We start from the raw sequence: 9896 nt of genomic DNA, 5'->3' as shown, positions 1-9896 counted from the left end.
TGAATAAATTAGGCGATTTCGCCACAAGGTCGCGAAAAACCGACCGAAAACGACCGCGCTCAACGTTAATTTGGGCATGCAGACTTTTAAACTCGCATTGGGCGGGTAGGGTTTCCCAGGTATTGCCTTCAAAACACCGTATTCCGCTCCCGAATACGTCCAAGTGACCCGCTTCGTTCCTAGTTAAGCTCTAATTAGATCAAGTGACTCATAAGGAGCGAAAAAGCGACAAAAAGCATGAATTTCCCTATGGCGGCGGGCTGCCGGGTTGCCAGACGGCGCACCGGCTATTTCCACTTTTGACCAGGGGGAGGCACTCGCCTTGGCCGTATATGGGCCAGAATGTCTAACGATTTCCGCCATGTTGTGTATACCAAAGTCTTGAAAAGTTGATCACTGCAATCAAACTGCAAGCATGAAGCAGCAGCACTTTTGAGTAGTGTACCTCTCACTAAACTGCACCTCTGCTACCGTACATGCAATTTACATTTCTGGTATACACAACATGGCGGAAATCGATAGACAAAAACCACAGTGTATATAAATAACAGTGTCGGCAAATGAGCCTGGTCACGTGACCGGCGGACTCGCTGTTTTTCGAGGGATCCGCACGTGCGGTTGTGGCGGGGGCACCTCCCGGTAACTGTGGTGCCGACTCGCTCTCGGCCCCCATAGGGATACAATGGGACCTACTTTTTGATTAGCTCTCCTGACTAAACTAGGACGAATTTTTCAAAGATACAACTAGCACCACATGCAGTCGTGTGTAAGCTTTCTAACGGTACCAAAAATATATTTTTATCGGCAAAATTGAATAAGTACAGGCCCATTTTAGGTTCGATTCGCGCTTATGACGGAAGAGAAGCCACCACTAATTATAAATACAACGAGCAAGTGTTGGAAACCGGAGTATAAATGCAGTTTTGAATTACACTAAAGCCATTTTCAGTCACTACAACCGATGAGTGGAAGTGATCGGTGTATTAGGTCACCCGTTACCGTTAGGTATTACTTTTTAACTACCTACCAACAACACCCATAGGTATTGTTCTGATCTATTCCAGACTACAAACTAAGGTTTTGTGTTGAACTGTGCCAGGCCCAGAAAGAGCAGTTAGATCAAATATGGATACGAAGGTAAATAGGACTATGCGAGCATCCATGTTGATACGTTTATGCTGGAGCTAGTAGTTGATAGGTGTTCCGTTCTATTGATGCGGGCAAACAACGAATCGGGGTTGTCATGGGCGAATCTATAGGTATAATTGTGTCTTGTATGAAACATGCACGGTATCTGCAAATACTAGAATGCTGCTGCTAAGCTGAAAGAAGGCTCAGCCGGACTTTTATACTATGAACCGGCCATGTTTAGTTTATGCCGGGCTCGAGGGTGCAGTGTTCGTCACGGGCCAGCCAACCCACAGAGCACAGCCCAGCCCAAGCGGGGCCCATGGGCGCCGAACCCAGCCCAGCTCAGGCCCATTGAATTTCACACGCTTTTCAGGCTTTTATGGCGGTCGCCGGAATAGGCAAATGGTAGATCAACTCTTCAAAAATTGTTTCAATATCTACTTCGCTGGGAGGAAATGAGCTTTGATTGTCAAAAAATGCAAAACTTTGCATTTGTTACAGGCACAACATCCGAAATGCAACATGTGCTTACAGTTGTACGCCCGTCCTTAACATGGTTGTCATGAAAGTTGGGGGAGGGGGGAGGCGGCCGCACGTTGAGGGGTCACAGTCCGGTATTTTGACGCCCCCCCCCCCTTTACCGCCTGAACGGGAACCTTCACTCCATCCCGTCCTCTGTATTAACCGCCTTTAAGGCTTAAGCCCGCCCGATGACCCTGCCGTTTTCAAAGCCAACCTGAGCTGAGCAAGATAATTCGGTGTAAACGTCTACAACTGCAGTGAGTTGTGTGCAGTCCCGGTGTTCCGCTACAACATTATTGCACCTCTCGTTTTCGCCATCATCGACGCCGTGCACTTCCGAAACATGGATGCTCCGGGACAGTTTGAAACAAGTAGATGTCCTACACGGACGCTTTGCACATCCAGTGTCTATACATATTTCCATATTTCAAACAAATCGAGCAGACAATATTATAACGAAACAGCGGCGTACAGCGTACAGCGTGCAGCGGGGATGTCTGAACAATGCACCATACATGACGAAGAGCCAGCAGACCCTGGTGCAGCTCAAGACGGCGGTCGTTGATACCACTCTTGTGCCTGCGCCCAATGCGCGCCAACGTTGGCGGGGGGGGGGGGGGGGAGCAGTGAGTCATTCAATACGTTGAGCTACTTTGAACATGTCCCATAGCGGCCTGACAGTAGCAAATGTGTGTTGGCTAGCTGCGCAACTGAGTAAATTTTCACACAATTTTACTTCCTTTGATTTGCAAATCCTTTTATCTGGTAAACATGCTTGAAAGTAGAATGATAATGAAGTGATTCAGTTTTTGGAAACGTTTCAGAACAAAACATATTAAAACAATGTCTCATACGTATTATCAGAATAACAACAAAGACCGCCGGCCATCGGTCATGAACACCGTTCACCTGTCACTATCACTGCCAGTGGAAACGCACACACACACGCGCGCACACGGACACACACGTCAGCCGCAGTCAGTTACAGGTAAGCTCCCAGAGGCCTCTCCGACGGCGGCCGGCCGGCTCCCAGAGGCTGCTCCGACAGCGGCTGGCCGTGGCTCCCAGGGACTGCTCCGACGGCGCGGCGGCTGTCGCTACCAGGGGCTGCTCCGACGGCGCCTGGCGCGCCGCTCGCAGATCCTCCTTGGAGTTCTAGCGCGCTGATGGTGGCTGTGTGATCCGCTTTCCCTTTCTGAGCTTGGTGTAGCACAGGCGACCTGCAACCACATCACAAAAACTGAGTTTGTGAATTTGAATCAACTTTGAACTGAACCACAACTATTATGTTTTTTATGAAGATTTACCAAACCAACAATTTCAACTTCCACACTGCGCTGACAGGTATACACATAATACACAAATAAAGGCTAAAACCGTTTTTCCACTTCTTCCACTTGTCATCAATACATTTTGCCCAAGATATGAGTGTGCAACAAGTAATACATATGACTAGCCTGCTGCATCGCTTTGATGGCTTCGTGCAAAATGTAAACCTAAAAATTTCGCTTTTTCTGATTTATGGTAGGTACATCACTTTTATGCCAATTTATTAACTTTTTGGAAGGTGGCATTGTCCCTTTAACACAGGCAAGCCCTTGCCGAGCCCGGCATATGCCCGGCCTCCTCGAGCTTAGGCCCGGCAAAAGTCCGGCGGGTCCGATTTTAAGCCCGACACCGGGGCCCTGTTTCACCGGTGATAGCAGCACGATGCTTTTACACGTGTCAAATTGGGTTTCCATGGAGACATGAACAGGCCCATTGCTCCAACACTACCACAAGTGTGACGTCAGCTCGCGCAATTTGATAGCAGCGTGGTAGCAGCGTCCCGTGAAACACCGCCCGGGCCCGTAGGCTCAAGACTTGCATCATTACTATGCATATACTGGTATGGTAAGCAACCTGGCATATGAGTTGGACTCAAACAATGAAGTTAAGTGGCTAGTGCTTACCGGAAACGAGCAATCTGGTACCCGATGTCCCGTTGTACTGGAAGAGTGTTGGGATGCAGCTGCCCTCCTCAAAATGACAGGAACAGAGCTGGGAAGTGCTCCTGGGAACTGCATCTGCACGTCTGTAAATGACAGATGCAACAAATGTAACAACTGGCATACTGTTCTTGCAAGTGGACTTTTACATACAAAATGCCTTGTGTTAAGAGGTAAGATATTGACTCAGACAGCACAGCCACAGCTTCTAAACAAGATGGTATCACTGACACTGTATCATGTTATTTTGGCTCCAGAATCCAGAATCAGAAGGTTGACATCCTCACCTAGCAATCAAAATGTAGCTAATTGGCTTTATATCAATGTGAGGTGCTAAGAGTGAACAATTATGATTATTTACAATGCTTCAGAACATGGTCAAACCCAGGGGCGTCGTTTTGTATAGGCCTGGTAGGGCCCGAGCACTACCAATGTTTATTTGGGCCCTACCAATGTTCGCTGAGCCCTACCAATATTTTGTCACTTATCAGTTGGTAAAAAATCAAAATAAACCGATAAGAAAATAAGCATATATGTACAGTCGTCACAGATGTGTGTAGCCTGTGGGCTGCAGGAGCTGCTGACGCGAACCCTTCGCAAGCCGGCAGGGGGTTCTTAGGGAAAGGCAAGGTGTCCTCACTCCTCAGGCCGGCAAGGGGTCCTCAGAGGCCGGCAGCACCTTCAGAAGTTCAGTGGGGTCCTTAGAGAAAGGCACGGTACTCTCAGACTCAGGTGGGATCCTCAGAATTGCCGGTGGGGGCCACGCCAAAGTCACCGGTGGGTGTCCGTCAGATGCACATGCGTGCATGGGGCTTTCAGAGGCGCCGGAGTGGGACCTGCACAGTCGCCGGTGAGGGCCCTCTTAAGCGCCGTTTCGGGGCCCTCAGATACACTGGTTTATGGCCATCACAGATATGCGTGGGACCCTGAGAGCTGCTGAGCTGAGTGCTGGTGCGGGCCTAGGCCGACAAGGGGACCTCGAGAGGTCGGTGGTGCCTTCAGGAGCGTCGAGTGGTCCCTTTAGACCTGAATAGTATTCTCAGAAGCCATTGGGACCCTCCGAGTCACCAGTGTGGACTCAGTGGAGCCGTCAGAGTCGCTGGTGTAGAGCCTTAGTAGTTAGGAGCCTCTGATGAAGACCCTCAGAATTGGGGGAGAAGGGGCCTCAGAAACGCCGGCGTGGGCTATCAGAGGCGCCGGTGAGGGTCCTCACAGTTATTGGGGCCCTAAGAGAATTGGTGTTGGACCATCACAGGCGGGCATGCGGCTCGTAGAGCCGGCTCCTAATAGGCCAGTAAGGGCCCTCAGAGGCCACCGATGGGCCCTCAGAAGCCAGCAAGAGATTCTCAGAGATCGTGAAGGGCAGGCTGGTAAGGGCCCCTTGGCGGCCTCTTAAGGCCCTAACTGGTGACAAGGGCTCTAAGAAGCCGGCGTGGGGCACTTACGGAGATCTTAATACGCCACTTAGGGGCCCATGAGATGCTCTGACGAGCCGCTGTGGGGTCCCTTTGAGGCGAAATATGACCAGCGTGGACACTCAGCGGCCGATTGGCGCCGCAAGGACCCGAAGGTCCCCCTTGACCCGATAGGAGGGGCACGTGCCCCCTGCCCCCCCTTGGATACGCCACTGGAATCTCTCATGTTATCTATGACTCAAGGAAATATGAAAAATGAGCACTTTTTGTTGAAAATGACAAATGCTCTTGTCTAGAAGCACGCAGTGTACATAGAAGCGGAGGTGTCTATCGGGTTCCTCAAAGAAATTCATCAGCGTCTTAGTATGTTTAAGATCTCTGCAAGATGTTTCCCCCCTTGGCTGACTCTGCAGAGAAAAGGCTAGCTCGAAAGGAGGCTTAGCGCGGAGTTTTGGCCCCTTTATCGAAGATCTAGAAGATGTCATTGAACAACTTGTTACCGTAAATGAATTGTGGGTGTCACACGTTGACACTAAGGGACACCGTGCCGAGTTGCGCAAGTGGAAGCACACCGAGTAACGGCCACCAAATGAGTTTACGAGTTGAAGTTAGTCGGCAAGGCGATAGTGGTTGCATTTTGGGATGCCTGCGGGGCTCTGCTTGTCAACTTTCTAAAACAGGGGCGCACATTCGCACAATTGATGATGTGCGTCCATTCGATATACATCGAGGAGAGGCTATAGGAAAGCTGACATAAAGTGTGCACCTGATCCACGATCACGCACCTGCGTCCTGCGTACATGCGCGGGGTGACGATCAGTGAAGCGATAAAATGTGGCTTCGAGTTGTTGGCGCTTCTTCTTTATTCTCCGCACCCTGCACTCTCTGGTTGACACCTCTTCCCCAACATAAGGAAATTAGCAGTGGCAACTTCGCTGACTGCAGGGAGACGAAAGCAGCCGTCTTAGACGTGAGATGGGTCCAAAACCCATTTGATTATGGAGACCTTGAGGGCTCTCCCGAAGCGCTGCGCGAAATGTGTTTGTCTTAGCGGTGGTTATTTGAATAAATGAGCTTTTTCTTGTATTCTTGTATTCTTGTATTGCATAATATCACCAACAGGCATGATCCCTATGATAGGTGAAGTCAAAAGATAAAATACGAAAAAAAACATGCACAATAAACTATCATAATAAAAACAGTATTCTAATGTTGGCAAGCGCTTTTTTGAGGCTCATTGTAAATTAAATGATAATAAGAAACCGCTTTTTGTTCTAATAAGTCGATGCTGTATCTCTGCTTCTTCATGGTCGGGCATGTAACTTGCTGAACGCTGGCTCGTACTGTCATCCTTTTAATTTGGCAAGCAGGTCTTTCCAACTATCGTGGTGTCTCGAGACCTCGTTAGTTGTCGAATCCTGCAATTGGCGTGGGTCTTCAAAGCCCCGCAGCCGTCTTTTTCATTCGGCTTGGGGCGGGCCATCAAAGCCGTTCCTGGCCCCTTGGCCCTTTCAGCACAGCCGTCGGCGTGGGCCTCTTTCAGTATGACGTATATCCCTCCGACACTATTGCCTGTATAACTGCACAGTGCACGTTTTGTGCATGGGGCTCGGTAAGGACTCAGACTTCGCATTTTTTTTAGATTTTGGTTTGTCGTGTCAATGACCAAGGCGAAAAAAATAAGTGGCCGAAATCCGATGAAAAAGACAGATTTGGGGGTACCCTACCTTGTAATCCCCGTCACATATGTCCGGCCGCCGCCTTTGGGCCCTACCAATCATTTTCGGAAAACGACACCCCTGGTCAAACCCTAACTAACCCAACCTACAGTGGTTCGCTAGCAACATTCGTAGCACGTCTTTTTTGTACATAGTAACTGGAATATATGCTGGGTAAGAGTACCTACATCTTTTCTTTTTTTTGTTAAAGAGGTATGCATTTGGCCTGTAGCCTATAACACACCTCTTCAACCAAAAATATTTTCCTTACCCATCCCAACACATCCCTTAGAGCTGCCTGCGGCATTACACTCAAGGGATTACCAGGTCAAAGCATTACCTTCATTAGGTAACTTGTGATAAACATGATAAGCTTTTAATGGATTTCATGTTCTCTTTCCTGTAATTAGTTTTATGCAATGGATTTGATTTGTTATGCTCATTATGATCAGCACAAAAATAAAACCTATATATAAACAATATTTTCTGTATTTTAATAAAAGAATAACTATATTTGGTAGTAGTAAAGCAGGCGTCACACTTCTTTTTGCAACCAAGGAGAGGTGCTGTAGGTTAGGTTGTAGGTTCTAAGTTGTAGGTACCTAGGTTGTAGAGTTTAGGTTGTAGGTATGGCTAGGTCAGGTTTAGTTAGGTTTGTTTTGGCTTGGTTCAATCAGAAAGCATCTCTGGGTATAGCACCTCTCCTTCATTGCAAAAAGTAGTGTGACGCCTGCTTTACAACTACCCAATATTCTATAGAAAATATTGTTTGACGCGGAAGCTTGCATTGATTAATCATGTTGTAAAATTCAAACCCATTGGCTGTTAGCAGCATGCTGATTAGCTGACGATGACATGGCTGCATTCCTCAGCAAAGCACATATTCCTCAAGAAGGCACTTTTCAGGACGAGAAATGGAATCTTTGCCTATGGTGATCATTGGGCTGTAAAAGCTCCTGGTTTGTGCTTGTCATTACATAACATTTATTACATTTATCATTACTACATAATGTATTGCATTTATCAATACAGCTAACAAGGACACATCTGGATCTTACCTGACAGCCCTCACCCAAGCGACCCTCATCTTCTCCTCTCTTGGAAACCTTCTAAATGTACCTACATCTTGCAGCGCTGTTGTGGTGGCTGCACCCAGATGCAAAACACCCTGGCATGCTGCTTGCTAACACAAAACTGAATCAGAGTAAGAGCTCTGCAATCTGCAATAAAATACTAGGCAGGTCACAGCAAAATACAAGAGAAAAGATTGCAAATCTGATACAAGCTTAAAATTGTATAAGATTTGGAGCAAGCAGTTTGTTGACGCCATCAAATGTATCAACCACGCAGTATTTGTCATCAAATTTTGGTGCCGAGTCAAGGTCAAATGTCACGTGACATTTGGCCGACAGTTGATAAATAAACAAAAACAAGTCACCAATGCTCCTTCCAGTATATATTAGAGTTCAGTGCTTTTGACACACCATGAATAGCACCATTAGATTCACCGTGAAAAACTGCATCAGATAGACACCTTTTTAGGCCTTAACAACCAACTTCAAAATTTGACCTCACTTGACCTGACCTTGACCTGACCTCGACCTGAAATTCATCCAGAGGTGGTCCATATCACTTATTGAGTGTGTCTTTTGAATTCTATTATTAAAATGACCCATAAAACATGTGTCGCACACGCCCTTTTCTATATTTTGTTTTTGGTGACCTGACCTGACCTGACCTTGATCTTGACCTTTGAATGATATTGTATGCAACGAATATTGTCTTGGTAGCCTAAGAACACGTTTTGGGTAATCAGCCTCAGTCCATTCTTCGGCAACGTAGTAACTTGCATTTTGTACCCTTGACCTGACCTTGCCCTGACCTCTGACCTATTTAAGCAAAAAAAATTGGGCTCTTAAGATCCGCCTTGTTGAGAGCTTTCGATTGCCGTTTTCCCCGTCTTTTTACGACCATCGGTTTGGAAGTTAGGGGCTCAGCGGGGCGCGGGTTAACCGAACTATAATAGGGACGTGCTATGCATGTTTTATACGGTCCATTTTACATATCCAATTTAATGGTGTGGTCATATGAATCAGGTGACCATTGCGGCCAGTTAAGGTTTCGTTCCGGTGGAGGTTAGGACGTAACTTAGGTCAAGGTCAGGTAAAAAATCAAATTTCAAAGTTGATGTCTGGTTGCATAAAAAGGGAACGCAATGATTCACTGCAGCTCGTCACAGGCACCCAATGGTGGTCCTAGTTTTACGTTACGTGGTCTAGAGCGTCTAAAAATTAAGTTTAAAAATTTGAAATGATCAGTTTTGATTACTTTTTATCATATATGCTTGCCATAAGTTTACCATACGTTTACCATAATTCAGTTGACATAAGTTTTACCATAATTTTGCGTTACTCTGACTTCATTTCTGGTCAACATAGGTAAAACAGCCTCTGGAAAATCTTTCGGTAACAAAGTGTAAAATTTATGCTCGGAGGGGTCCTAAAAATTTGGTGACTTTATTTCTAAAACCGTAGACAGAGAAGGAGAGGGGCCGTTTCGGATCCCCTATTCGTGGGTTATCACATTGCCATTGGTGGTTATTATTTCAAGGACCACCTATATTGATTATGAAAAATGTCATGTCGGGATCTGACCTGACCTTTGACCTCAAATCACCAGAATTATGCAAGCATTTTTTCTAGTTCATATACGTGCTTATTATTTTCCTTATCTCCATAATTCTATTTTTGACTGCTGTTTGAATTTTACGTCTGCGTTGTCGGACATACCTATATCGCGCAAAGCTGGCGTTTCTATTGTTCCAATAGGAGCCAATCGCCAGGAGTCGTACCCCCGCTCCCGCCCGTCTGCGTTATGAAAAGTCCTGGTCAGTGGTCTGAAGACTCTGAAGAGAGATATTAAACGCATCATTATTTGCCCAGCCACAGACTTCTCTATACATGGACTGTGCGCTGATTTGGGAAATCAGCATTGGAGGCCCAAATTTCTGAAGCCGTAATATGAACCCATATGTTGTAACACAATACCCTTTTATTGTTTCCTGTCGACAGGCTGAATTTTATGTAATATATTTTGTTTTTGTACTATCTATTGCTCGTAGC

General features: G+C 46.6%; 1 long non-coding RNA gene across 1 annotated transcript; it reads right to left on the bottom strand.

Annotated features, from left to right (window-relative positions):
* Positions 1-1997: 1997 nt before the first annotated feature.
* Positions 1998-8105, bottom strand: LOC122391805. Its single transcript, XR_006258410.1, has 3 exons — positions 7833-8105; positions 3606-3727; positions 1998-2873 (listed from the first exon to the last, which is right to left on the bottom strand). It is a non-coding gene; the product is annotated as an uncharacterized LOC122391805 (long non-coding RNA).
* Positions 8106-9896: the final 1791 nt, after the last annotated feature.

This window comes from Amphibalanus amphitrite, unplaced genomic scaffold (genome assembly GCF_019059575.1).
Source record: "Amphibalanus amphitrite isolate SeventyFive unplaced genomic scaffold, NRLGWU_Aamphi_draft 000456F_arrow, whole genome shotgun sequence".
Taxonomy (NCBI): domain Eukaryota; kingdom Metazoa; phylum Arthropoda; class Thecostraca; order Balanomorpha; family Balanidae; genus Amphibalanus; species Amphibalanus amphitrite.
Note: the sequence above shows the minus strand (reverse complement) of the source record. Positions and strands in the feature narration are given on the sequence as shown.